The sequence below is a fragment of the Protopterus annectens genome, chromosome 1.part1 (assembly GCF_019279795.1).
Source record: "Protopterus annectens isolate FY-2018-M chromosome 1.part1, PAN1.0, whole genome shotgun sequence".
In the NCBI taxonomy this organism is placed as follows: domain Eukaryota; kingdom Metazoa; phylum Chordata; order Ceratodontiformes; family Protopteridae; genus Protopterus; species Protopterus annectens.
Genome location: NC_056726.1, coordinates 11,373,718 through 11,401,424, shown reverse-complemented (window position 1 = coordinate 11,401,424; position 27,707 = coordinate 11,373,718). Strand labels below are relative to the sequence as shown.

At 42.9% G+C, this 27,707-nt stretch overlaps 1 protein-coding gene across 1 annotated transcript in view; it reads left to right on the top strand.

The window, feature by feature from the left end:
* The window catches only part of UBE3D (ubiquitin protein ligase E3D), a 1,088,056-nt gene that overhangs the window by 273,001 nt on the left and 787,348 nt on the right, over positions 1-27,707 (top strand). The gene's annotated exons all lie outside the window — the stretch shown is intronic.

The window sequence follows — 27,707 nt, the reverse complement described above, 5'->3', positions numbered from 1 at the left end:
TGTGCAGTGACCCCCCCCTTCCATGTCATGAATAAAAGTAAATTAAAAAAAAAAACATGCATATTCTGCTGTGGACAATATCTACAGTTATCACGACTTTGTCACTAACTTAAAAAAAAACTACAAAAGAAAAATGGTCCTTAAAGATTCACAGCTCTAAATATTCCGTCAGTCTCTAGTTGTATCACTGCTTCACTAGGGACTGCTGAGAAAGTACTGTGCTCGATTGTCCTTAGCAACTGACTGCAGAATTATCAGTAGTCTCTAGTGATATTGGTAAGAGACTAGAGATTGCCAATTTAGAAAGCATTGTGATTGGTCGCTAAGGACGGGTGATCACAGGTGCGTAAATTGATTAGCAATAGGATGTGGATTGGCTACCCATGTCTTATTAATATAACAAGGGGAAAACTTATTTTTCTAATTTTTTTTTACTAGGCTATAGTATTTTGTACAAAAATTCAATAAAACACAAATACCATCAAATTCTTCCTTTCCCGATAAAAAAAAAAAAAGCATCCAGATTTAAAAAAATCCCAAACCATAGCTGCACTAGATGAAATTCCAAAATTTTATAGTCCATAAAATTAAGTGCTTTCATCTACCTGTGTCATAAGACTTCATCAGAAACTAAAGCGCTTAATTTTATGGTCAGTAAATTTCTGGAATTTTATCTAGTGCATTTACGGTTTCTGGATTTTTTTTTTTTAATCTGGAGGCTGGTTTCTGTTTATAGGGAAAGGAAGAACTTGTATAGTATTTTATAGTGAGGGCTCATGTCCCATTGTGGTGTTGTCTATGCTTAACAGGCAGCTGTGATTTGGATATGTATGAGGAAGATCCTGCTTACTTGGAAGTGGTCTCCTCACCTGTGGTGTACTGTAGTGATGAGGAAAAAACAACTTTTTTGGAAGGTTATTATTTCTCATGAGGGAGCACTTTAAGTGGGGATCCATAGAAATTTCAGAATTGTGCAGAAATTACCTGGACTTTTTCAGAAAGAACAAGTCAAGGCAAACAACAGTTTGCTGTTTATTCCAGGCACTGAGAATAGACTTGAAAGTATGTCCTTTGAGCTGAATTCACAGCTGTCTCACATAAGAAGCTGGCTAGTTTATCTTTGGTTCAGGAATCTTACAACTGTTTGCATAAGAATTCAATGGCAGACCCCCCTGCTGTTTTATAAGTTGATGCTGCTAGGGGGTCTTGGTTGGAATCAGATCTCAAAACCCTTCATAGTGGCAGAGACCAAGTTGCATATACAACCCCTACTTTAGCTGTAAAAGCAATTCATTATCAAATACAAATTATAAAATGGCAAGGGACATCCTCAGGCAAGTGGAGGATATGCCATATTAGATGCTATGCCATTGGAGACAGGATTTCTAAACTGACATAAACTGGCTGCATACTAGTGAAAAGCACTATTGTGTAGCTATGATGCCATTTATGGATATGGTGGGGGGCAGCTAAAGGCAGTGTAATTTATACACATGCATGTCTGTGGAGTCACCCCTTTTATAAGATGCTAAGGGGTAATTATTAGATGTGAAGTTTTTCAATCTCGCCGTTCATTCTTCACTGATGGGTTCGGAGCCGATCTTCGGCTCCGACATGGCCGTTTAGCCAATCTCAAAGATTACCAGTAGCTGGAGACCAAGCCCCTTATCCCATGAGGCATTGCTGGAATTACCTCAGATCTAGTTTGCCGCGGCACTGATCTCTTGGTTTCCAGCTCTGCTCGAGACTTTTTCAACGAAATAGCAAGTTTTTCTTGAAATTTTTTTCATATATTTCAATCTACTGTATTGCTTAGTGTTTTCCCTATCCAGAATAATACTATATTTTTGGGCCTCGTTAGTTTTAGTGGCCTTTCTTTACTAGTGTGGGGTTCGGCCTTTAGTAGTGTAGTTTTAGTGCAATTTTTGTAGTTAGGTATTTTTGACTAATATACAGTTAGTTCTTGTGTGGTTCTATATATATATATATATATATATTTAGATTTATATATATATGTATATATATATATATATATATATATATATATATATATATATGTATATATATATATATATATATATATATATATATAAACACACAGTGTGGCCTTTTGGGCATTGTTAATATTGTGTGTGTGTGTGTTTTCTTAGTTGCTTTCTTGTTAAAGGTGATAGAATTTGTTTCTTGTTATGTCGGAAGATAAAGACAGACATCCTAAGTCTGGTTTCAAAAAATGTCCTGACTGTGAACAAAAGATGTCTGTCACTGACGGACACATTCAGTGTGTTTATTGTCTGGGTGAGGTGCACCTTCAGGAGTCCTGCAGTATCTGCCACTCCTTTTCCACTAGAATGCTTGCTGAGAAGAAGAGAAAGATCGTGGATCGTGGTGGTCTTAAGCACGCCTTTGTGGAAGCTTTGACTAACCAGGATGGAGCCAGCAAGTCATCAAAGTCCTCCAAATCCTCTTCAGACTCTAAGTCAAAGAAGTCTAAGAAAGTGGAACTTGCTGTGACTTTGGCTCCACAGCCTTCAGAGCTGACAGTCTTTTCCTTTCAGACCTGGGACACTGCCTTGGAACCGGTCTCCGAATCTCCTTCTTCTCCATTACTCCAGTCGGCACCATTGGTGCATTCCTCCAGGTCCTCTGTTAGTCTTTCGTTTTTGGACATGGGCTGGATGGTACAAAAGCTGTTAAAGGCACCAGGCCTAGCTAAATTGCCCAGGTGTTGGAACCGAAGACTAATACCCAGAAATTGGCTGCTCCTCCTCTGAGCCATAGCGAGTTTTTGGAGCCAGAAGAGACTGACCTGATGGTTGTAGAACCCTTGGAGCCGACACCTGTCCCAGTGTCGTCGACTCCATCTACTCAGACGTCCTCGGCGCCGACTTGGGACTCTAGGAGCCGACACTCTCCGGTTGGGTCTGGGGAGGATAGTCGCATTGACCTGTCGGTACTGACTCTTCCTCTCGGGGCCTCGGCGCGGGTGAGCTCGGCTCCTACCTCAGGTTCGGAGCCCACGGTATTGATGCGGGAGGGGATCACTGTTCCTTCGGGTCCGTCAACTCCTTCTCATCGGAGCCGTGATGCCTTCGAAGCCATGAGGCAAGTACTATCTCCTAAGACTTCCTCATCACCAGGTCTGGCATCTTCTTCCCCTAAAGTGCCGGTGTTTGCTTCTGCTTCCATCGGCCACCCCAAGCGTGGAGACCCAGAGCCTCAGGTAGCCCCACTGGTTCCCACTGAGGAAGTTCCCAGAAAGAGAGTGTGCAAGAGGAGGCACTTGGACTCCCCACAGGAGTCATTGACATCTGACACTGACTTGGATGAGTCAGAAGAGTCCCCTCGATCCCCCTCTGAGGACATCTCCTTTGCAGAGATCCTCGAGATCCTTAGGCAGAGGGGTGATTGGCAGTCCAAAAACCCTACTGAGGGTGAGTCGGTTCTTCTGAAGGCTTTTGGGTCTCAAACTTCCAATTCGTGGGTGTCTCCACCCTATGATGAGCTTATGCAACTGGTCTCTCGTAGGTCATGGGAGTCTCCGGAGTCCATGGAACCTGTCCCTCAGAGGCCGAATAAGTTTATCTCTGCCCCAGCGGATAAAACCTTCTTGTCTAAGGGAGTCCCTGTTGATGCCGTGGTGGTGGTGGCAGCAGCCACCAAGAAGGAATTGTCTTAAACTTTTGCATATATCCATCCTCCTAACAGAGATTCTAGGATCATGGATAGATATGGGAAGTGCATGTTCAGTTCAACGACTTTCACCCTTTAATCACTGAACTATCTGCCCCATTTCACCAGACTACAAAGAGACCTCCTTAAGGATTTGGGAGGTACTCTTCAAGGTGATGTAGCTGCAGGTGTCACTGATAAGGTTTCTGCCCAGCTTGCTACCCTTAATTCCACTGCGAACTTGTCCATGCATCTCATATCATATGCAGCAGATGGGTCGAGTAGGGCTGCAAGAGCAGGGATTGCTTTTTGTAGGCATGCCTGGATGCGTCTCTGTTCTTTCGCGGAGCCCTTCAAGTCTTCATTTGTAAATACCCCGTTTGATGGCTCATCCTTGTTTGGGCCTAAGGTAAAGGAAACATTGACCAGGTGTGAACAGGAGGGAAAGACTCTGTCTGCCTTCAGAGTCCGCTTTTCTACCCCTACTTGACCTTCTCCAAAGGCCAAAGGGGAGGAAAGATGTGGTTCCGTAAAGCCCTAGGAGCCTTTAAGGACACACGTGGAATACCTTTCTCCAGGGGCAGAGGAGGAGGTAATAATGGAAGATGCTGCCCTCGCGGCAGAGGGGGTCCGCAACACCAGAGTGACAGAGAGAATTTCTCTGGCCAACCCTATCAGCGCTCCTGAGAGGAGCCCCGACTGTCCTGCTCTGGAAGCGGTTGCGGGTCACTTATCTTTGTACCCAGAAGCCTGGTTAGATTTCACAAATGACAGATGAGTACAAATCATCATTTCCAGAGGGTATTTCATAATGTTCTCCTCTCCACCCATTCCCATCAAGAGAATCCCGGATGTTCCACCCAGTTACAGGGAACAAGCAACCACAGAGGTCCGCAAGTTGCTAGAAAAAAAGAGTCATCCAACCAGTCCCAGCAGACCAAACAGGATTCGGAATTTACTCAAGATTCTTTTTGGTTCCAAAGAGAACAGGGGACTGGAGACCCATTTTGGACCTCAGCAGACTGAACCAATTTGTAAAAAAAAGAGAAGATTTGTATTGTCATGCTTCAGTCCATACTTCCCTTTTTAGGGAAGGACAATTGGATGTGCTCGATCGATCTCAAGGATGCGTACTACCACATAAAAATGGTCAGACCATCCAGAGATCATCTGCGTTTCTGGCTGGGAGCCAGTCACTACTAATTTTGAGCCCTGCCCTTTGGTCTCACTACAACCCCCAGAGTGTTTGCCAAATGTATGGCAGTGGTCACGGCTCACTTGAGGCGTCTAGGATTCCAGGTGTTTCCATACCTAGACGTTTGGCTCCTTACCTCCACCACCAGGCATCAACTGATTCAGGCAACAGAATCCACTCTGACACTCTGCAGCCACTTAGGCATTACAGTCAACTTCGAAAAGTCTGCCTTGTTGCCATCGCAGCATATCGTCTTTATAGGGGCAGAGTTAGATACTTCAACCACCACTCTACGTCTTCCAGTCGAAAGGGTATCAATTCTTCACCAACACATCACATCACTGGTTTCAAAGAACAGAGCTCCAGCCGCAGAGATCTTGAAAGTACTAGGTTTGATGGCGGCAACAATTTTAGCCATTCCATTGGCGAGGCTGCATATGCGGATTCTTCACTGGCTCCTGTTCACTCAAAATAGTCTTACCAGGAGTTGCCAATGAACCATATGATTATGATTACAAACCCTTACAAAAGGGATCTTCAGTGGCGGTTGACGTCTCTACATGTTACAATAGGACGCCCCTTTGTACTTCCCCCTCCAGTAGCCTCTGTGACCACGGATGCTTCCCTGATAGGGTGGGGGGGGGTATTTTCAGGGAAAGACTGCTCAAGTCACATGGACGGATCAAGAGTCACATTTGCATATCAATGTACTAGAGATGAGAGCGGTACTTCTGGTGTTGCAGTACTTTCAGGACTCTCTCCCTCTAGGGACAATTGCCATACAGACAGACAGCATGTCAGTGGTCTGGTATTTGAACAAACAGGGCAGTACCAAGTCTTACCCCCTTTGCCGAGAAGCCCTCAGAGTTTGGCAGTGGGCTGTGTCATCCCAGCGCTTTCTGTTGGCAATGCACATCCCGAGGAGATCCAACGTGATAGCAGACAAGCTGAACAGGGCAATATTGTTGCCATACGAGTGGTCCCTCAAACAGGAGATTGCGGACAGGATTTTCCACAAATGGGGCCAGCCTTGCTGCGATCTTTTTGCCAGCCACATCAACACCAAACGCAGAAGCTACTTTGCCCTGATTCCCCCTCCGGGAGAACCCTCGAGAGATGCACTCATACACGATTGGCCCCCGGGTCTCCTCTATGCATTTCCCCCAATTCCTCTGATACCCAGATTCTTACAGAAAGCAAAGTTGCTGGGAAGGACTGTCATTCTTATAGCCCCTCATTGGTCTCTGCAGATTTGGTTTCCATTTCTTTACCGTCATCTTTTGGAGGATCCATGGACCCTGGACCCAGTTCCAGACCTTCTGATACACCTGTCAGGGGACCTCCATCCTTCCTTGCAGTCACTGAAGCTAACTGCTTGGCTGCTCCAGTTCCCCATATAGCCAGGCTTCATAATCTTTCAGATGACACAAGTCAAATTTTGTTGGCTTCCCACAAACCTTCCACCAGAAAATTGTATCTGAGTAAGTGGAAAAGATTTTCCATTTGGGCTTCTAACAAAAACCTTGATCCTTACCAAACTCCATTGTCAGCCATTCTAGAATTCTTGCCCAAGATTTTTCACGAAGGAGCTGCAGCTGCTGCCGTTAGGGTCCAGTTAGCAGCTATATCTAATTTCCATCTAGGTATTGATGGACTGAATATTATGCAACACCAGTTATCAAAGGCCCTCCTCAAAGGTACCTTTCACATGAGACCTCCAGTGAAGACTCCTTATTCTCCCTGGAGCTTGAATTTCATGCTTTCCTATATTATTCTTTCTCCCTTCGAACCAGCATCTTCTTGTGAGCTCAAGTTTCTGTCATGGAAAACTATTTTTCTAGTGGCCATTACTTCTGCCCGCAGTGTCAGAGCTTCAGGCATTATCTATCAAGCCTCCCTATATGATTTTTCATCCTGACAGAGTATCCCTTAGGACTAACCCTTCTTTTTTGCCTAACTTATGTTCTGAGACAAACATAAATCAAGTTATTGAGTTGCCTGTTTTTTTCCCCAACCATACCAACAATTTAGAATACATGCTGCACAAGCTTGATGTTCACAGACAACTTAGATATTATCTGGACAGAACAAATGACTTTAGAAAGTCAGACCAACTTTTTGTTTCATTCTCTGAAGCCAGAAAAGGTAGACCAGTGGCTAAAACAACTCTTAAGTGGCTTTCAGATTGTATCACCTACACTTACTCATCTGCTAATAGGTCTTTGTTGCATAAAGTGAAGGTGCATTCAACCAGAGCAGTCTCTACTTCTTTGGCCTTTCAAGCCAAGTTACCTCTTGACAATATCTGAGCTGCAGCCACTTGGTCTAAGCCTCACACTTTTATCACTCATTACAAAGTGGACAAGGCCTCCAGGGACAGGGCTTCCTTTGGTTCTATGGTCCTGAAAAATGTACTGCCATGAGCCACCCAGGATTTAGGGTGCTAGGGACACTACCCATCAGTGAAGAATGAACGGCGAGATTGAACAACTTCACATAAAGAAGTTATGTACTCACCATAACGTTCCATGTGAGTTGTTCCATCTCACCTTCATTCTCACGTCCCTCCCTCCTTCCTCCACCTGGCTGACGGTTGACCTGGAGACTGACTTCATCCTGGTTATTCAATGTTTCTTCCTGTCTGGGGAGATTAGTCCTCTTACTAGGATATGGTACACGCAGCAAACAAGATCTGAGGTAATTCCAGCAATGCATCATGGGATAAGGGGCTTGGTCTTGAGCTACTGGTAATCTTTGAGCTTTGCTAAATGGCCGTGTCGGAGCCGAGGATCAGCTCCGAACCCATCAGTGAAGAGTGAAGGCAAGATCGAGCAACTAACATGGAACGTTATGGTAGGTACATAACTTCTTTTTCCACATGTATCATTATTTCTTTACATTTAAGACAACAAGCCTGTAGTTTACATTCATATTTACAAATGACAGAATTATCTATAAAATTCTATCTGGCTAGGCTGGCAGCCTTCACAAAGGTACATTAAGAATTGCTGGAAGAACTAACATTTTTGAGGGTATTACTGTACTTACTAGTGATAGAAGAAAAGTTAAAAGAATTTCAGAAATGTTTTGAGACTTGACTCGGGAATCCTCCAGAAACCATTTTTGTTCAGGCATCTCTCAGCTATCCCACTCATATGACTGTGGCATATTCATCAGCCCCTAAGATGGTTGTAGCATCTGCATCTTGTGCAGCTGAAACTGGTAAGATAATTTGTCATTGCAGTAGTGGATACCTAGCTGCTAACTGCTCCAGTTCAACCCCTGGATTCTAGGCCAGCTAACTTGATGTCTACCAACTTCTACTTCATCCTTGTCATGGATAATGATACATTGATATAAATCTTACTTAAAATTTAAGGCAGATAGTTGGTACTTTTTCCTTGAATCCTTCTTGTACCAGGTCAGACCTTTTCTCTGGTACCAGCATCCCCAATGCAGTTAATTTCTTTTCTGTGGCTGCAGTTCTTAAACGCTGCATCACTATTAATTTTTGTTGACTTTGGTAGTTTCAATAAGCATTGTCTGTTTTTACTGAAGACATAAATTGGTTTTAATAATGACAATGGGATATCTGGTCAGGATACTGAAAATTCCTATTCTGTCCTGTTCTTGGGAGATTAGAAGAGATCCAGCATGATTAGGGAGGAACTGTACGTGAGAATGGTATGAATATTTTCACAAGAAAATGTCTTTGGTGCAGTCAAAAATGGTGTATTCTCTAGCATTGACAGAAGGAATTGCTGTCAACACTTTGGCCTCTGATGGTTTGCTGACATGAGCTTTTCTTGAATTATCGGCAGCACTCAAGTTGCCCAGTGACATCTGTGAGAAATTGTGGGGTGAAATCATACAAACTAGCTGCTGAAGTTTATGAAGAATATCACCTCGTAGTTATAGAGAACATTTGGAACTACAGGTTCCTGATATGTGTACTCACTACATATTATCAATCCAGGAAGTATAGCTGATGAAAAACTGGGAAAGGTGCTGTGCATTCTGATATTACTGCCTTTGGCATAGTATTGCTTCTTTTGTGCTACTGCTAAGTAGTGCCGTTTATTCCTGGGATGCCAAAAGTAGGACCGCAGAGAAGAAATTTGGCAAAGCAGCAATTTGTGGGGCAAGGTACATTGTTTGGAACAAACTTATCAGACTTGCTTGCATTGACAGAACTGACCTTAATTATCAAGAACTCTTTGCAGTAGTACAAGTTTACCTCTGAGCTGGTTATTGGATGGAAATATGGAGTGCTAGCCCTGCGTCCAAGTAAAACACTTTCCCAGTTGAACTGTTTCCCACAGAAGGGATTTTAGATCAGCAATGGTAGGAGGGCTTTTTTTATTTTCATCTGTGGGCAATACATTTTTTGAGAGCAGTGTAATCATGTTTAGGGTTACTGAAGTAGATTTAGTCAGGTGGCATTTTGGTTATCCATGGTAAGAAAGTTTTAAGTTGTAATTATAATACTCCATATTTGCGTCTACACACACTTGTAACACAGTCTTGTAAATAGAAGAGCTGTACAGTCCCAAAACATGTCTCCAGTGTCAGGTGGAACCCCTCTGTGACAGATAAGTGAACAGTAATGGCTGTCTTCTAATGCACCTAGTTTGCACACTGGAGAAGATAGCCAGCTTCCATTCATCCACATCCAGGTCAACAAATTGGGTACAGTGACATTATCTTGCCTTCCTTCCACCAGTCAGAATACCTTTTCCTTAGGACATAGAAATAATGCCTCAGCCGAAGGTGAAGTATTAAGAGACTCCACAAATTGCTGCAGGGTCATACTTGACCCCCACAGGGTAAGTTGGTCACAATACTTAAGTCCAGGGCACCCATAAAATTCTTGCCAAATCAGTCTTGGTGAAAACCTGTAAGGGGTGGAATAAAGTCAGTTTTCCAGGTAACTAAGTTATATTTAAGCAATTTCCACCTAAAGGCTGCAGACAAGGAATGTATTATGGGAAAGGGGTGAAACTGGCCTGGGCGGTGATATATATTATGTTCATTGATGCATAGACCCCTGTACAACCACCAAGATTAGATAATACTATCTTCTTTCAAAGGGCAGAACATTCTGTTTGGGTCAGGTTCAAAGAAGCCCTAAATTCTGACATTTTTATTTATAATTCAGTATCTTGGAGGCCTAACCCACCTTCAACCAAAGGGATTTTAAGTATTTACCATTTAATCCTGTGGGTGCCACTCATCCATATTTAAAAAAAAAAAAAACTTAATAAAATGTGTGGAATCCAGGTCACTGCTTTGTCAGGAATAGAACGTGGTAGTGCCCATATTTGATTTAAACCACACCACTGCCTGTATGCGCTGAGACAACGATAAGCAAAGAAGGTTCCATTTGGCAGCTAGGACATGAATTTTCACTCATGTGAGTGTCAACATTGACCTGCATGGATCAGGCAGTGGTAGGAGCACATAGTAATCTTAAACATTTAACAGGAGCTTGATTTGCTAAGAAGGGAAATTCCTGTATGATCTCTTCAATATAATTTACATAAAGGGTTTAAGATTTCTGAATGATAACTTTATGTCCCAAAGTCACCCAGTATGTCAATGACACTGCTAATATCCCTTGAGGGATTTGGGAGGAAACAAAATGGGTAATCTGCAGAGAAGGAAAGCCAATATTTAACCCCACCGATAATGTATGATCTAATGTCAGACCCTTGTAACCTGTGTACGAGAGGCTCGCTCAAGATATAAATTAAAAAGAACTGGGGAAATGGGGTATCCATGCTTTGTGCTCCTCTGAAGAGAAAAAAGATGAGAGATGTAAGGGCCACGTTTAATAACTGCAGTAGCACTGCCATATAATGTTTGTAAAAGACCAATTAAACTCATAGGAAGGCCCAGACACCTCAGAACTTCAAAAAGGAAAGGTCAGTGCACCTTGTTGAATGCTTTCTCTGCATCTAGGCTGATCACTACCAGTGGGGTGTGAGTCCTTTCAGCATCATCCATCACTAAGTAGGTTTTCAACAGGTTGTCTTGGGCAGATTATCTGGGTGAAAAACACATTTGGTCAAGATGGAATGGATATATGGGGATAAGGTAGTGGTTAAATGGCCACTAAAATGGCTATGAAAAGTTTGTTGTGGTTCATGATAGTAATTAGGCCAGTAAGAACCAGGTTGTAGTGGATTCTTATCAGGTTTAACTATTGGAGACATCACTGCTTGTCACCAAGTAGCTGGAGGATCAGTCCCTTCCAGTACCTTGCTAAACAACACCAGAAGCTGTGTTAACAATTTGCCTCTCCCCACATCAAAACTTCCAGAGGGATACTATCAGGGCCGGGTACCTTATTAGACATTGCAGCCTTGGCAGCATCTTTCAATTATTGGATTTCACTGGATTTATACAAATCTGTAATATCCTTTGAAGAAAGCACAGGAAGTGGATATCTATCCAGGTATCCATGTATTTGTGCCTTCTGAAGCATAATGTTACTGCCAGCAGAGTAAACCTCTGTGAAGAAGCAGCAAAAGCTTGTAAGATCGTTGATCCTCAAAATTGCCTTGAGACTTCCTGGTGATGTAGAGAATTACCTAAAATTTTTTGTGCCTTGGGAGAACATTTCTAACATATTCCATTTTGTAATCCAGGTAATTCTTAATTTCTTGTCTGAGAGGTACAATGCTCTGTTTAATATCTTGGACATGGGCTGTTCCAGTCTGCACCTGTAGATTCATTTTCTGAGCAAGTAAGTTGTCTGACAGTAAATTAGAATGGTAGATAATTTGTTTACCATATGATTTAAAAAAAAACTTTAAGGTGTTCTTTAAGAAGATCCCATTGATAAGCCACAGAGACTTTTGGCTGGCTCATATACATTTGATAAACTCTGGCCACGCAAGTCAGGCCACAGTGTACCAAATTCACTCTCTAGTGCCTAGATAGGGACAAAGAGATCAAATTTAAACTAAGCCTCTAAAAAGAGTGATCAGAAATATAAACAGGATCATAAACCAAGCCAGTAATTTTATATAAATGTTTTTGCTTTTTAAAAAATTTATCAGTCCTGGGGTAGGTATGAAATCTATATGAAAAACCATGTATATAGTTACTGACAAACCTAGATCAATGCACATACTCACCAGAGTGGTGAACTTGGTATAAAGTTTTTCCCTAGGATAAAGGTATGTGTCAACCTTGGGCCCATTTGTACCTCATTAAAATGACAAAATGAGTTCTAGTCCCCCACCCAAATCACTAGCTCAGCTTGAAATTGGGCCCTTTCTCTCATTATACTGAGCAGGTCAGAAGTACCAGGGGAATGTAAACATAAGTAAATGTCACACCAGTCTCATTAAAATGCCCTTAACAGCAACATATCTATTATGGGGGTCATTATAATGATCTAGCATATGGAAAAATAATGCATTTAGATGCCCAAATAGCAATGCTCCTTCATCTGTCCTGTGAATATGAGGCTGAAGCCAACAGCATCACTGAAGACCAAACCTGGGAATGTTCCTGCCTGGGCAGGTAAGTTTTCTGCAAGCATAACAGTTGCTGGTTTGTGCCACTTTATAAGGGCCCACGCCCTAGTCCATTTTAATAGGATGCAACAATACAGTCACATTCCAAGATAATTGTCAATATTTTCTCAACAGTAGTAAAAATGGGTGTATTAACTTGTGGAAGCAGTATGATGGAATAAACAAGAAACACATCAGAACAGAATGCTAAGCAACAAGCATTATAGCAAAGCAAACTGATTATGAAAGCAGATAAAATTTATTACCATACCAGAACTATTTACAAATCTTTGGCTTCCAACATGGAGGTACATTATCTGTTTAGCAAAGCTGTCAAAATAGGTGGGAAAAAGTCAACCCCCCCCCCCACACACACACATACACACATACACACACACACAGGGAGATCACGAGCCAGAGTATACTACACTCACAATGATACAGTGGAATAGCTTCTAGAGAGAGCAGTGTTCCATGAAGAGTTTCTCCCTGCCCCATTATCTGCCAAAACCAACCCAATAGCTTCAAAATTACATAGAATATAAATGACCAATATGGTATTAGTTAATGTTCTCCAACAGTACAACAAAAAATGGACTACTTGTCCAGCATGAGCCAGAGTAACATGTTGATAATAATTTGGCCATTACAAAAGTTCACCTATCATTTGCAAGTATGTCTAGAAAACCTGGTCTAGATCCAAGTCTAGCTAATGTACGTCTTTTAAGCATTGGAAAATCGACATTACTTTCCCCTGCAGTGTTGCTATTAAGTGGAAGTTTACTAATGCATGAGTTGCCTTATTAGATTGTCATAGGAGGAAGATTCCTTCAACTTCTGTGTTGCCTCTTCTGGTAACAGGAATGTATGTAGGATGCTAGGTAGTCAGACTTTAAGCTGCGCTGAATATGGAAGTCAAAACCACCAGAAATTAGCTCTACAAACTGATTGCCTCCCTAAAAGCAGTTCTCCTAACCCTGGTCTGTGGTGCATAGTCTCTGTTAGTGGGTTACCCTCATAAGCACGAAAGTGCAGAAGAATGAACTTCAAAAGATTGAGACCAGAACTCTGAAACTCCATAATGAAAGCCAAAAACAACAAACTGTAGAACATTGAACAGGCAAGTTAGTTATTGAACGAGGTCACAGAACAGCTGGGTTTGGGGTTTTGCCTATTCCGAGCTGCAGTATGATTCTGTGTTGGTATATGTAATGTGCAGTGGGTGTGGGGAGTCACTGCTGGGCTTGCCTCCCTGCAAAACATTTGGATATTACTCTTGTTCATGCTATAGTGCTGTATAGATCTTCAGTGTTCTGTAGTTAATTGTTTTTGGCTTTCATTATTATGAAGTTTTGGCATTCTTGTCTTGATTTTTTGAAGTTCATTCTTCTGTAGTTTTGTGTTAATGAACAAGACCCTTTGTTAGCCTATATCCTGGCTTCACTGTCTATGCTGCTTCCTGCACTGCCATAAGTTTGTTAGTGCATGTGAAACAAATCTTACCAACAAGGGTCTGAGTGATTTATTACAGGTTGCAGATGGTACTAAGACCTTATGAGCCTGTTGCAGTGTCACCTTGTGTGTTGAGATGCCTGTCCATCCTGTAATCCTGTCCTTAATAAATCCCATGCAGTCCTGGGCTTCTAAGTCTTTGGGTGTGCTGATGAAGCAAATATTTTTTATAACTGCAATCCTCAAAGTCCACTAATCACTCCTCAGCATACTCTGGCCTGAACTGTGTGCGTTTCTTCCAGTTTTTTTTGCAGTTGATCTATGTCTGTATTATTTGTAGGCAGCTGGTCTTCTGAGTGGGTGCTAAGGGCTTGTTCCAGATCACTCAGCTTATCATTGCAGTCTGTATATTCCAGGAGTGTGTTATTTAGTCTTTGTATCTCAACCATGATTAAATAAAATTTTTATCCCTGGCACCATGTTTGGTACCCAGGCAGGCTGCAGCTGATGTAGTTCCACGAGTGTCAATGATTGATGATGGAGCGGTGAGGACCAGGGTGCTGTGGTTAGCAGACAGCTGCTGCTGCTTCTTTTTCCTCTGTTTTGACATCTGCTTTGGATAGTGCAAGTCTTGTCAAGTTTTCTTTCCTTACCGTTGTCATTTAAACACACAAGTAACCATGTCTCATACCATTGCCACTCAACCGGAAGTCCTAGCATTTCTCCTCTTGAACTTTAGGCTATTATATATTTTATGAAGTGCTTTTATAACATGTTTTCTGACTCAGTGACTGTCTTGAGCAGAATTTTGAACTGTATGATGAACAAAAGAACTGCATTGCTTAGAAGGATTTTCAAATTGTAAGTAGACCTTTAAGCCGTATGAGTTTTCTTCAATTTTCGTAACAGTATGCTTATTCACGTGGACATTTTACATGTTCTAAAAGGTGACTGTGATGTTGTAAAAGATGACTGATTACTTACAGCATATCATGAAAGACTATGGACTCTGGAGGGATATGGAATAGATGTTTGATGGCATTTTTTTATCTTAAAGTGCATGATATTGCTCTAAGGCCATATTCCCAACAATACTTATGTAAAGCGGTCTCAGGATCCTGTTTTCTGTGGTGGGCAGCCTAAAAATTAGAATATTTATGGGCAAACACTCATTTGATTAATTCATATCATAAATTCTGTGAAATGTGTGGAAATGGTTGTGCAGAGTAAATGGGACAGTGTCCTGATCTGCATTCAGTGCAAGCAAGATGTTTATTTCTTACAGACTGCCCTGTAAGTTAGGATGGTTGGGATAGTACTATGGTTGTGTTTTCTGTTTGTTCCGGAAATGATTTCCCATATAATCATAATGAAGCTAGGTCTGGAGCGGTGGGAGTGACACCGCACTTACCGGTTTCCTCTTTTCTTCTAAGTCATAATTAAAATCAGTAGTTTGAATGATATCCACAGTGAGAGCCAGCATGATTTAGGGAGGAACTGTACAGGCGAATAGTATAAATACTTTCCCAGGAAAAGATGTCTTACCACAGTCAAAAATGCTGTCTTCTCTAGCACTGATAGTTGTCCTCTTTAGTTGTGCTGATGACAATCATGCTCATTGTGAAAGGTGTACAGTATGTGATGAAGAAGTTACTTCAGACTTTGTGCCTTATAGGACTGGGTTTAAATATGAACATGGACAAGTCCAAAGGTGTAGGTGGATACGTAAAGTGGGGAGAATCTACTTTAATAACAATCATATTACGAGTCTGTAGGTGGTATATGGTCTTGGAGATTATAGAAGCAGGAAGGGGATGCTGTGATAGATTATATGAAGGGAGTTAGTGCTATATGGAAGAATTTGAGAGTATCTCTTCAAAAGGAATGCTGCTTGTTCAACTTATTTTTTTAGGTATGGGTAGCTATATAAAGACAGAGAGACAGCCATGATTTGCACCTACTTGTCTTTGTTGTGAGGGTGCAGATTGAATAATGCCTTGAAAAAGGCATCATCATTTAAGCAAATAAGTCTGATAATGAATTGGGTTTAATAAGCTAATTTTTTGCATCACTACATATTATTAATTTCCTTTAGAGTACTGATGAATATGTGTGTCTACTAGGTTACTGAAAAGGATATATTTAGGTATTATATATTTTACGTTCCAGAAAGGCAAGAAAATAAAGAATTTTGCTGACATATTATTTAGGATAGCTTAAAACAGTAATGATTTAGAATATAAAGTTAGTCTGGAAAACCGGCATAGTTATTTCCAGATGGACTGTGTTGTACTTAGAGAAAGAACAAAAAGGGTTAGTAGGACAATGCAATAGTAGGGTGTTTTCTTGAGGCTACCCTACAAGAAGCCTGTCGTTAAGACTGAATTAAATTAAAAAAAAAATCTACTTCTGAGAGGTTTTACCCAACAAGGGAATGTAAAAGATGCAGTGTTTTCAGTGTTGAAGAGTCCCTTGGCCATGTTTTTTAACATGTAGTAGCAGTAGTGATTTTTGAGATTGGCAGACTTTGCTGTCCTACACTGAAAATCTCGGCTTTGAATTTTAGCAGTTCTGATTTTGTGATCTTTGCATTTTTTCAGCTAGAGACAATTCTTGATGGTATCATTATGTAGACTGTTTGGAAAATGTAGATTGGGAGGCAAGGGATTGTTTTGCAGAATAAGTTTTTGATTAATATGGAGGATGTGACCTGAAAAGGAGCACATTATATGAACATTTCTATATTTTATAGTTGTTTTTTGATTTGTCATTGATAGTATTTTTGCTGAATATTACTGAAGTGTCCCTAATCGGTTTTCTTTACTTAGTGCTATGGAATCTTTTGCATTTATCTCCGCTACTACTACGTTCAGGAAAAGGGGACCTTTGTTTAATGTCATTCTAAATGACAGCATCTCAGGAGTTCCGAACCCCCTCCTCTTATGCTGCACTGCAATGTCAGCATAGGAAAAGTATTCCAAACTCTTGGTGTGGGAATAGAACCCACAGTGTTCAACATCAAAAGTGATTGTGCTGTACGATGAGCCAGTGATACTTCAGTTAGATTGCTGCTGCTGATGACTCAGGCAGTGGCACTGTCCCTATTGGTAGTTTGACTTTATCTGGTGTAGGTTCTTCCAGCTCATGTTATTTTTGCAGGCTCACGTCTTGCTGAAATCACTGCCTCTGACTGTGATCCTTGTAGCATTGCCACTTTCGACATTCCTGTATATAGGCTGCAGGTGTCAAGTCCACAGCCAGTGCTCTCAGTGCTGGTGCTGGGACTTGTGATACCTTGTCTGTTGCTTAAGGTTCAGGCTGTTTCATTGATACCAGCTGCTCCAGGGCATTTAGGCTAGTAGAAGACTTTCTTCAATAGGATGGAAGCTCCTCCTGCAGTCTACCCCCTTCCAGGTCCTCTGTGAAATAGGCTTCATCCTTTTCTGACTCGCATCCTCCCCTGAAGAAGCCACATAAAGCTCTTGCCAAAATTGATCATTTTGAGTCATCAGTGTACTTGCTTATAGAGGACCAGGGTGAAAGAAGATACTAGTTTCCCAGTCTCACTGTTAGAATATGCCAGGCTTTTGGGAATACCTCAATTTAAATGCACCATTTTGAGGAGCTGCCACCGACCTCGTTTCCTCCCCTGAGACCAGACTGTAGAAAGTCTGCTGGATCTGCTTGTAGTCATCCTTAATGATTCTCCTACTGAATGTCCTGAAATGTGCCTCTGATTGTTTTGGTAAACCTGGATAGGATAACCTCTGTTCCCAAGAAGACTGACTGTGTTCTTACCCTGCTAGGGAATGTGATGTATGGGTGGAGACCCCAAAACTTGGCAGCAAGAATACTGCATAATCTTGAAGAAGGTTTCAGCAGAATAAAACCCAGCTGAACATACCTTAGACAGAGAGTCCTACACTGTGACAGATTTGGGAAGAATGTGTTTGTGTCTGCCACATTATCTTTGCAGGGAAATGGCATGTTTTCATAATGACCTAGCCAAGGGAATGGACCAGATACTAGAGGGGCTGACAGATGAGCCTGTGAAGTACAAGTTGCTGGCCCATGCCTTGTCCATTTTGGATACAAGTAGCCCCTTAATTCATATCATAGGGATCATAGGAAGATACCCAAGTAATAGTATCCTTGCAGTTGGCTTCCATTCCTAGCTTTGCATTACTGATTTTGTGAAGGACATCAAGGTGATGTTTTTTTGGTTTCACGTGTTAAAAGAAAAAAATGAAAGGTTTACCAGAACGCAAAAATCATAGAGAAGTAAGGCAAGAAGTCTTGACTGCTATGGGTGTGCAGCTCCACTCTCTGCAATTTTTTTTTTCTCAAAAGCAAAGGAGTCACAATCTAGATGGTTCTGATGCAGTATACAACAGACACAACTGCAGGAACATGTATGAAGAAACTAGAACAATCAAGCCAACTTTTAGCAGAGTCACAGTCCATGAGGTAAGGCTCCTTGGTGCTGTGTAGGATGGGCAACAGGAATCTCATTGTTGTGGTACAATTGCTTTCCATTTTACTAGGAGGTGGTTGTATGTGCTGTTTGGACCTTCACTACACCTACTCCGTATAAAGATTACAAAGGAGTTCAGGAAGTACTTTTACTTCCAGATCAGAGCCAGAGTTCCAGACTCTGCCATTTATTCTCACTTTTGCCACGAGTATGTTGGCCAAGTGTGTATCTGTGTAATAGTCTCACAAAAAAAAATGCAGGGAGCCAAGATCTTCCATTATTTAGATAAATGGCTCCCTCTACAGAAACTCTGGTTCATCACAAAGTGTCTTTGCTCAGACTGTTTCACTCCCTGTGGATAATAGAGAACACCTAAAGTCTGTATCCTAGACGATATTGTATCTGAGGTACCTTTGGCCCAGGATAGGGTACAGGTGTTGCAGTGTGCACTAGCTCAAATTCATTCACTTTATTTCATGTCACTAGACATCTATTGTAAGATGCAGGGTCTCATGGCAGTAACAGTTCTCATTGTACCTCATGCCAGGCATGTACTGTTAGGGTTCTAAGGTAGACTTTTTGTACCCAGTGGTCTCATCCTCTAGTATGTCTGTCCTTTCACATCAAAGATTTCCAAGCTCATAGACCCCATCTTAGAGGGGTGGTTGAATACAGCCTACTTTGTAGCAAAGAACTTTTTCTGGGCAGATGACTCAAACATCAGTCACCATGGATACTTCTGCTCCAGGGTGGGGTGGGGTAAGTACATTGAGCAGACAGTTGAAGGTGCCTGTTCACCTAAGGAGTCATATATTTATGTAAGTATGTTAGAAATGAGGGTAATGCTTCTAACTCTGACAACATTTCAGGACTTAGTTCAAAATGTGTCATAGTTTCATATTCTGACTCTTGTGTTGTACATCAGCAAACAAGGGGTACACAGCTGTACCCATATTTGCCAGGAGGTATTGGAGATCTGGTAATAGTTATTCATTTCTATCACTTACTTGTCATATGTTACATTCCAGGGTAGGCCATTTCTCTTCCAGACAGGTTCAGTTTCTGTAATCTAATGCCCCATGAATGCTCACTGAGCTAATGAATGACAAGAGAACTGATCTGACAGCAAACCAAGGTGCAGCATCCTTGTGTCTTCAACCAACAGGAAGTGCAGAAAACACTTTTAAGATCCTCCCTTTTATAGGTATCAACCCAAGTTTAATGTTGTATGCCATTATAGTCTCTTCAGGCCTCATCAGACATGTTTTTTTTTCCTGCTCCATCCTTACTTTTTAGAAGCTGTTACACCAAGAGACCATCTTCTCCAGTTCCACTAACATAGCCAGCAGTTCAACCTTTTTCACATAGAGTAGCAGAGGTCATTTGAACTTTTAAAAGACCTTGCCTAGAGAGAGGTTATACAGATAAATGCATGTGTTTTTTTTCTGTATGGACATTCAACAAGGATCTACATTCTTATGCAGCCTGTATCCCTCCTGTTCTGGATTACCTTACCAAACTTTTTGATTCTGGCCTTAGCTATTCTTTCATCAGAGTTCCTTTAGCTGCATTATCAATTGCTGTTCCAAAAGGGGTGGTCATCTCATATTTCCTTTAAAGTCTGTAAAGTTTTTTTTTATATGGAGTACGTGTCACATTAGCCCTCCACCCCCTCCCCCAGCATGAGTTTGCCCAAGCAGACTTCTGAGTTGCAGGCAACATCTGATCTGATATTGTTAATCCTCGTTCATTCCTTAAGCATGGGTATTGGTTCCAACCTCGGAATCGAGCCGGCCATTTTCCAAGCTCGCGTCAGCTTCAAACTCTCGAGCTAAACTCTTACTCACAATCCCCCTCTTCCTGTTGCATCAGATTTCGTTTGCCGTGTTGCCATTCGGTCGTGTCAAGCTACTTCTCTTGAGCTAAGTACAGTTATTTGTTGTTTAATAGTTTTACAGATTACTTTTCTGTCAGAAAAGTTCATATTTTCTTGTCTCTTACCCTATCGCATCTAGCATACATAATTTCTTTAGGTTTTTCTGCTTCTTTCTTACCACTTTTACCGCAAGGTATTCTCTCTTTACCATCATTGGTAATCCTTTTCCTTTTTCTCTCATACCTTCGGGTACTCTCTTGTACAATTGCTGGTACCTTTTCTATTAATTAATTTGCTGTCATGGTAGATAAGAAAGGTAGTCTGGGGTTTAAGCAGTGTTCTGATTGTGGACATAAACTGCCTTCTTCTGATGCACACTCTTTGTGTGTTTATTGTTTGGGAGCTTCCCATTTGTCTGTTGACCCACCCTGTACTATTTGTGAGAACTTTTCTAATAGAACCTGGTTGGAAAGGAAAAACAAGCTGTTACTGAAGGGACTTCTAAAATCTCCCTTTTCAGAGACTATTTCTGGGTCGGAGGCCTCAACCCCTCCTAGAGCCCATAAAAAAACTTTGGATGTCCCTGCTAAGGCTAAATCTTTGCCTTTGTCCCCGGCTGGGGACTCCCGCCAACCAAAACCTAAAAAGGCTAAAGTTTTGGCTCTGGAGCTCACTCAGTCAGCCCCAGTGCTTTAGCACTGAGGCCTTCGGCTCCATTAGTGATTTTAGCTCCGTCTTCTCCTGCAGTCTTCACTATATCGGCACCGAGGGGCTCCTCGGTTCAGACTCTTACCACTGTATCAGCACCGACTGTTCAGTCGGCGCAGACCTTGACCGCATCGGCTTTGAGACCTTCCTCGGAACAGACGCCTTTATTGTTGACTCCAGTTTTGTCGGTTCCAGCTTTGGCACCGACAACCACTTCAGCACCAATCCCTGTGTCAGTGCAGACCATGACCTCGGTACCGATGACTTCTTCGGTGCAGACAACAGTAGTCCAGTCTCTCTCGGCACCATTGTCCTCGGTGCAGACAGATGAGATGGGCACCGAGTCTGCCTCTTCTGTGGACAGACCTGTTTCTCCCTCAGTCTCTATGAGGTCCACTAGAAGCCTTTCCGAACATGATGTGTTGCGTCTTGTGGACCAGGTACTCTTGGCCAGAGGTATCCCACCCCTCAGGAACTATCCTTCCTTGGGAGGTGATCACCCATCTCCAAAGACCCCTTCTTATTCTCCTTTTTCATTGCCTTTGAAGTCCATGGATATAGCACAGTCTTCCCCTTCTGCGGTCCCCTTTATGGATCTCATTAAGGAACCGCAGTTTCCTTCGTGGCAGGAAAGTTTTGCTATGACCCAGGATGTCAGTTGTGAAACGCATAGTTTGCTGCTCCACAGCCATCCAGGAACTCCGGGTCGGCAGTCTGAGCTACTTAGGGGAGGGGTGACCCCCTGTCCTAGGCATGCGCTCCTTTTCGGGTGGACCAGCCTTCCAACTAATGGAGAAGGCTTTTGCTGCTGCTGGCGATACCAGACTGTCTATATCTCCACCCTCCTCTGGTACACTGGTTTCACAAGTCACACCTAGCGGACACCGGGTGCAAGGGCCTCAGGACATATTCCCTCAGAAATCCCCTTTTCCGCTGTCTTCTCCAGCTTCTCCCGCTGAGGAGGTCCACTGGAAAAGTTTGTGTAAGAGGAAGCACATGGATTCCACAGAGGAGTCCCTCACTGAAGACACAGATTTCGATGAGGGGGAAGGATCCCCTCGGTCACCCTCTGAGGTGTCCTTTGGTGATATCCTCGAAATCCTGAAACAGAAAGGTGACTGGCAATCCTCTAATCCGACCTCTGAGGAATCTTGTGTTCCTACAGGCTTTTTGCACCAGGCCCCCTACCCTCCTGGGTTACTCCACCTGCCGATGAACTTGTCTGGCTCATCGTGCAGCGTGCTTGGAAGGCTTCTGATACTGTCAAAGTTATTGCCCGGAGGCCAGATAAGATCTTGTCCCCTCCTACTTCGGATGCCCATTGATCCAAAGGTCTTCCTGTGGATGCTTTGGTGGTGGCAGCCGCAACAAAAAAGGATCTGGCAGAAGAAGAAGGCCAGACTGTCCATCCGCCTAACAAAGAGTCCCGGGCCCTGGACAGGATAGGGAAGCGCACCTTTGCTTCAGCGACCTTTGCTATCAGGTCCCTGAATTATATGGCATATTTTACCAGGCTTCAAAGGGATCTGGTTTCTGAGGTCTCTGAAACCTTGGCTGGTGCCGTATCTGAGGAGGTCCGTGACAAAGTGGCCTCTCAGCTGGCCACCATTGAATCTATATCAAACTCCTCTATTCGACTGATATCTCACGCATCAGAAGGAGCAGCGGGTTCAGCTGCGGTCTAGAGATGACACGCCTGGATGCGCTTGTGCAACTTCGCGGAACCCATTGTTTGGGCCTAAAGTTAAAAGCACACTGGCCAGATGTGAACAAGATGGTAATACCCTTTCTGCCGTAGGTGTCCGTTATTCTTCCCCTCAACGTGCTTTCTCCTGAAACCAAGAGAGTGGGAAGAAATGGTTCAAGAAATCTCAGGGTCCTTTCCATGACACACAGGCTGAGTTCTCCCCAGAGGCAGAGGGGGAAACTCGCAGGGAAGACGCTCCTTTCGGGGCAGAGGAGGTCTGTGTAACCAGGGTTCCAGGGATTCTTTCCCTGGTCAATCCTACCAGCGCTCCGGAAGAGCAGCCCAACTCCTTTCCTCTGGAGGTGGTTGGGGGAGGTTTCTCCTTGTACCCTTCTGCCTGGCTAACCATCACCACCGATTCTTGGGTACAAAGGATTGTAGCCAGAGGTTATCATATCCCCTTCGATCTTTGTCCCATCCCTTCAAAAAACCTTCCCGACATTCCACCCAGTCAAAGGGAAGAAGCAGCACTAGAGATAGAAAAACTCCTAAGAAAGAGAGTCATCCAAATAGTCCCTCCAGACCAGATAGGATCCGGATTCTACTCAAGACTATTTTTGGTGCCAAAGAAGACTGGGGACTGGAGACCAATTTTGGATCTCAGTGTATTGAACAAGTTTGTGAGAGTGCAAAAATTCCGGATGGTCACAATACAGTCTGTCCTCCCGCTTTTGGAAAAGGACGATTGGATGTGCTCTATAGATCTTCAAGATGCGTACTTCCACATAAAGGTGGACAGGCCATCGAGAAGATTTATGTGCTTCCGTGCGGGAGCCAGTCACTACCAGTTCAGAGTACTGCCCTTCGGACTCTCTACAGCCCCCAGAGTGTTCACAAAGTGCATGGCAGTTGTCACAGCTCACTTGCGACTTCAAGGATTCCAGATGTTTCCATACCTAGACAATTGGCTCATTTCTGCCCCCACCACACATCTACTGGAAAAAGCCCTGACATACTCTCTCCTTGCTGCTCAAAGGCTAGGCATAACCCTAAACTGGCAAAAATCCAATCTCACCCCATCACAATCGACAGAATTCATAGATGTTATCTTGGACACAAAAAAATGCAGCACTGCAATTCCAGAGCACAGAATTCTAAGGATAAAGCAACAGCTAATTCCAATCCTTTCAAGGGAAAAATCCACAGCTCACTCGGTGCTACAGCTGTTGGGTCCCATGACAGCCTCCATCACCATTGTTCCCCTGGTCAGGTTTCACATGAGGCTTCTACAATGGCTACAACTCACCCAGTGGTATCCTTTTCGGCATCCTCTTTCAGCCATGATTCGAGTAACCCACAGGTGCAAACAGTATTTAAATTGGTGGATGACATACAATCTCTCACAATGGTCTCACCCCTTCTCCCCCCAAGCAACCCAAGGCCACAGTGACCACGGATGCCTCCCTGATGGGGTGGGGGGGGCTATGTCAGGGACAGACAGTCCAAGGCACTTGGTCCGAACTGGAGGCCCATCTGCATATAAATGTTCTAGAGTTGAGGGCGGTGCTTCTGATATTGCAAGCATTCCATCCCCTGCTGCCGTCTGGGACAATTGCAATTCATTCAGGCAACATGGCGGTGGTCTGGTACATCAACAAGCAAGGTGGAACCAAATCTTACCCTCTTTGTCGAGAGGCCATGAGGATATGGCAATAGGTGATGGATACCAACCGTTTTCTTCTAGCAACGCACATTCCTGGGAATTCCAACGTGATAGCAGACAGACTCAGAAGGTGCATTCTTCAATCTCATGAGTGGTCCCTGAATCCCTTGATAGCGGCGGAGATCTTCCACCACTGGGGCCATCCTTGCTGCGACCTCTTTGCATCCCCGACCAACTACAAATACAGCAACTACTTCGCCCTGTTTTCCCCCTCTGGGACAGTCACCCAGGGCTGCTCTAGTCTACGATTGGCCCTCGGGTCTTCTTTAAGCATTTCCACCCTTTCCCCTCATTCCCCAGTTTCTGAATAGCCCGTTGGTTGAAGAGCAAGGTGATCCTCATAGCACCATATTGGCCTCGACAGATTTGGTTCCCCTTCCTTTGGCCTCACCTACTAGATCGACCATGGATTCTCCATCCAAACCCGGAGTTGATCTCACATCCACAGAACCTGATTCATCCCAACTTGAACAGCCTGAAGCTCACGGCTTGGCTACTCCAATTCCCTTGATTGCCAGGCAGAATGATCTTTCTTTACCAGTTTGTGATATTCTCATTGCTTCTCATACGTCTTCCACTAGAATTACTTATCTGAGCAAGTGGAAAAGATTTACCTGTTGGCTGAAAGATAAACAAGTAGACCCCTTTTCAGCACCAGTGTCGATAATACTAGACTATCTGGCCGACCTTTTTCAATCGGGTCTATCGGCCTCTACCATTTGAGTTCATTTGGCTGCAATTTCTAATTTTCATGAGGGTGTCCAAGATTCCTCTCTCATGTCCCATAAATTGTGCAAGACCTTCATAAAAGGTGTGAATCATCTGAAGCCAACTTTTGGAGAACCTATTCAACCATGGGATTTATCATTAGTTCTACAAGCTCAGACAATGTCACCTTTTGAACCAGCCTCTTCTTGCGACCTCAAGTATTTGTCATGGAAAACTTTATTTTTGGTCGCCATTACTTCTGCCAGGCGTATTTCTGAGCTTCAAGCTTTATGTATCAATCATCTGTACTTGATTTTTCATAGAGAGAGAGAGAGTGTCTCTGAGAACTAATCCGTCATTTCTGCCTAAAGTGATCTCTGAAATGTCCATTAATCAAGCCATTGAATTGCCAGTTTTCTTTCCCAATGATTCAAACAGAGGAGAGTATTGCCTACATACCCTAGATATCCACAAGCAAATCTGTTTTTACTTAAACAGGACTAAACCCTTTCGTAAATCTGACCAGTTATTTTTGGCCTTTTCTGGACCTAGATTAGGATCTGCAGTTGCTAAGGTCAGATTAGCTAGATGGTTGAAGGACTGTGTGACCTTCATTTATACACAACGTAATTATCTTGTTGCCTACTACCATGAAAGCTCATTCAACAAGGTCGGTGGCAACTTCTGCTGCCTTCCATGCCAGAGCTTCTTTACATGACATCTGTGCAGCTGGAACTTGGGCTATGCCTCATACCTTCATCAATCATTACAATTTGGATTTGGCCTCCAGGGGAAGAGCATCTTTTGGTTCTATGGTGCTCAGGAATGTCCTTCCATGAGAGCCTCCCAGGAATAGAGGTAGCTGGGGACTCTGTCCCATGCGTAAGGAATGAATGAGGATTAACAATATCAGATAAAGAAGTTATATCTTACCATAACGTTCCATCTGTATTGTTGATCCTCATTCAGTCATTATGACCTTCCCTCCTCCCCCCTCCTGTGGTTTCTAGTGGATCTCACCATCTGTTTCTCTTAGGTTATTTGACCAGAGGTAGCCTCTACCTTCTTTGACTTGCAAACTCAATCTGAGGTAACAGGTAGAGGGGGAATTGTGGGTAAGAGTTTAGCTCGAGAGTTTGAAGCCGACGCGAGCTTGGACAATGGCTGGCTCGGTTCCGAGGTCGGAACCGATACCCATGCGTAATGACTGAATGAGGATCAGCAGTACAGATGGAGCGTTATGGTAAGACATAACTTCTTTTTCAGGTTCACTATCTAGTGTTTAGAAAGATTACTCAGTGCTTAGAACCTATCTCTCCTTTATGCCAAGGATTGCTACAGATTAATATTTAAACTAAGCCATAAATTCAGCTATTTTCTTTCCTAATTGAGCAAACAATAGATAGCATCTTGGATGTCTACTTGCAGCTCAGGATCTCTAAAGACAAGACCAAATGTTTTGATAAAGCTAAACAACTGTTTATTTCTTTTGCTAAGACCAAGATAGGTTAAAGGATTTGACTTGTAAGCTCATCTCTAGGTGGTTGGCAAGCTGCATAGAGTTTGGTCATATATAACATGGTGAGGCCATAAAAACAGCTTCAAGGGCGGATTCTATTAAAATTGTAGCTACGCCTGCTGTATTGTATGTTTTATGTAGATTCATCACATCTGCTTCATACACAGCAGGTACTGGGTTAGATGCCCAGTAGAACTACTGTTTGGACTAATCAAGTCCAACAAAGCCGCCTTTGAGGCAAACAGTCTCCTAAGCTAAGGATACCCATAAGGCATTTCAGTCATGCTCTCACTCTTAAGGGGAACGCCAGTGGTGTGCTAAAATAATAAATGTAACTCCCTATATTGAACCAGAGGATATACCAAGTATGATGGCCAATAAATTAAATTTAGCTCAAATTTCACTCCCAGTTACCCCTCCAGGACTTACTCTCTACCATTTCTCCCCCAGCTATCACTAAAGAACAGTTCCTCACTGCAGTCTCCAGAGCTAAAAATGCTGCATGATGGATCCTGATAATATCTCAAGATGCCTCTTAAATAGATTGAAACGTGATCTGTTAGGCCCACTCCTTTGAACCACAGCCTACAGACAGGCTTCCTCCCTAGGGAGTGGCGGACTGAAGTAGTCATCCCTGTGCACAAAGGGGGACCATCTGCACACACAGGAAACTACAGACCCATAAGTTGTCTATTTTTTTTTAAACACCTGTATTGAATTATCGCTTGTGACATTTGGCAAACTTAGATTTATACAAAAGTAATCAAACCATATTGAAATGTTTACATATACAAACATTATACAGCACATGTATTATTATTTATCATATAATCCAAGCAACATTACATAAATTATTCAATTACTACCATCTGTTAAACCACTTCCCTCCTCAAAAACATTTTTCTGCATGTATTGTTCCCACAGTTTCCATTTTTTCATGTAATTTACTCCTATCCTTTTGTAACGACGCCACATCCTATTCTTTTATTTCAGTTAGTATTCATTGGATTCAGGCACCTAGGCAGTGAGACACTTCCCTGTGATACATTTGGTTGGGTCACATGGCTGAAGTGATATTCGGTTGGAGAGAAATATGACTCTTGTGAATTCCTTGTGGGCAGAGAGATGCATGCACTGCCATGCCCACAGCTTTAAGAACCAAGTGCA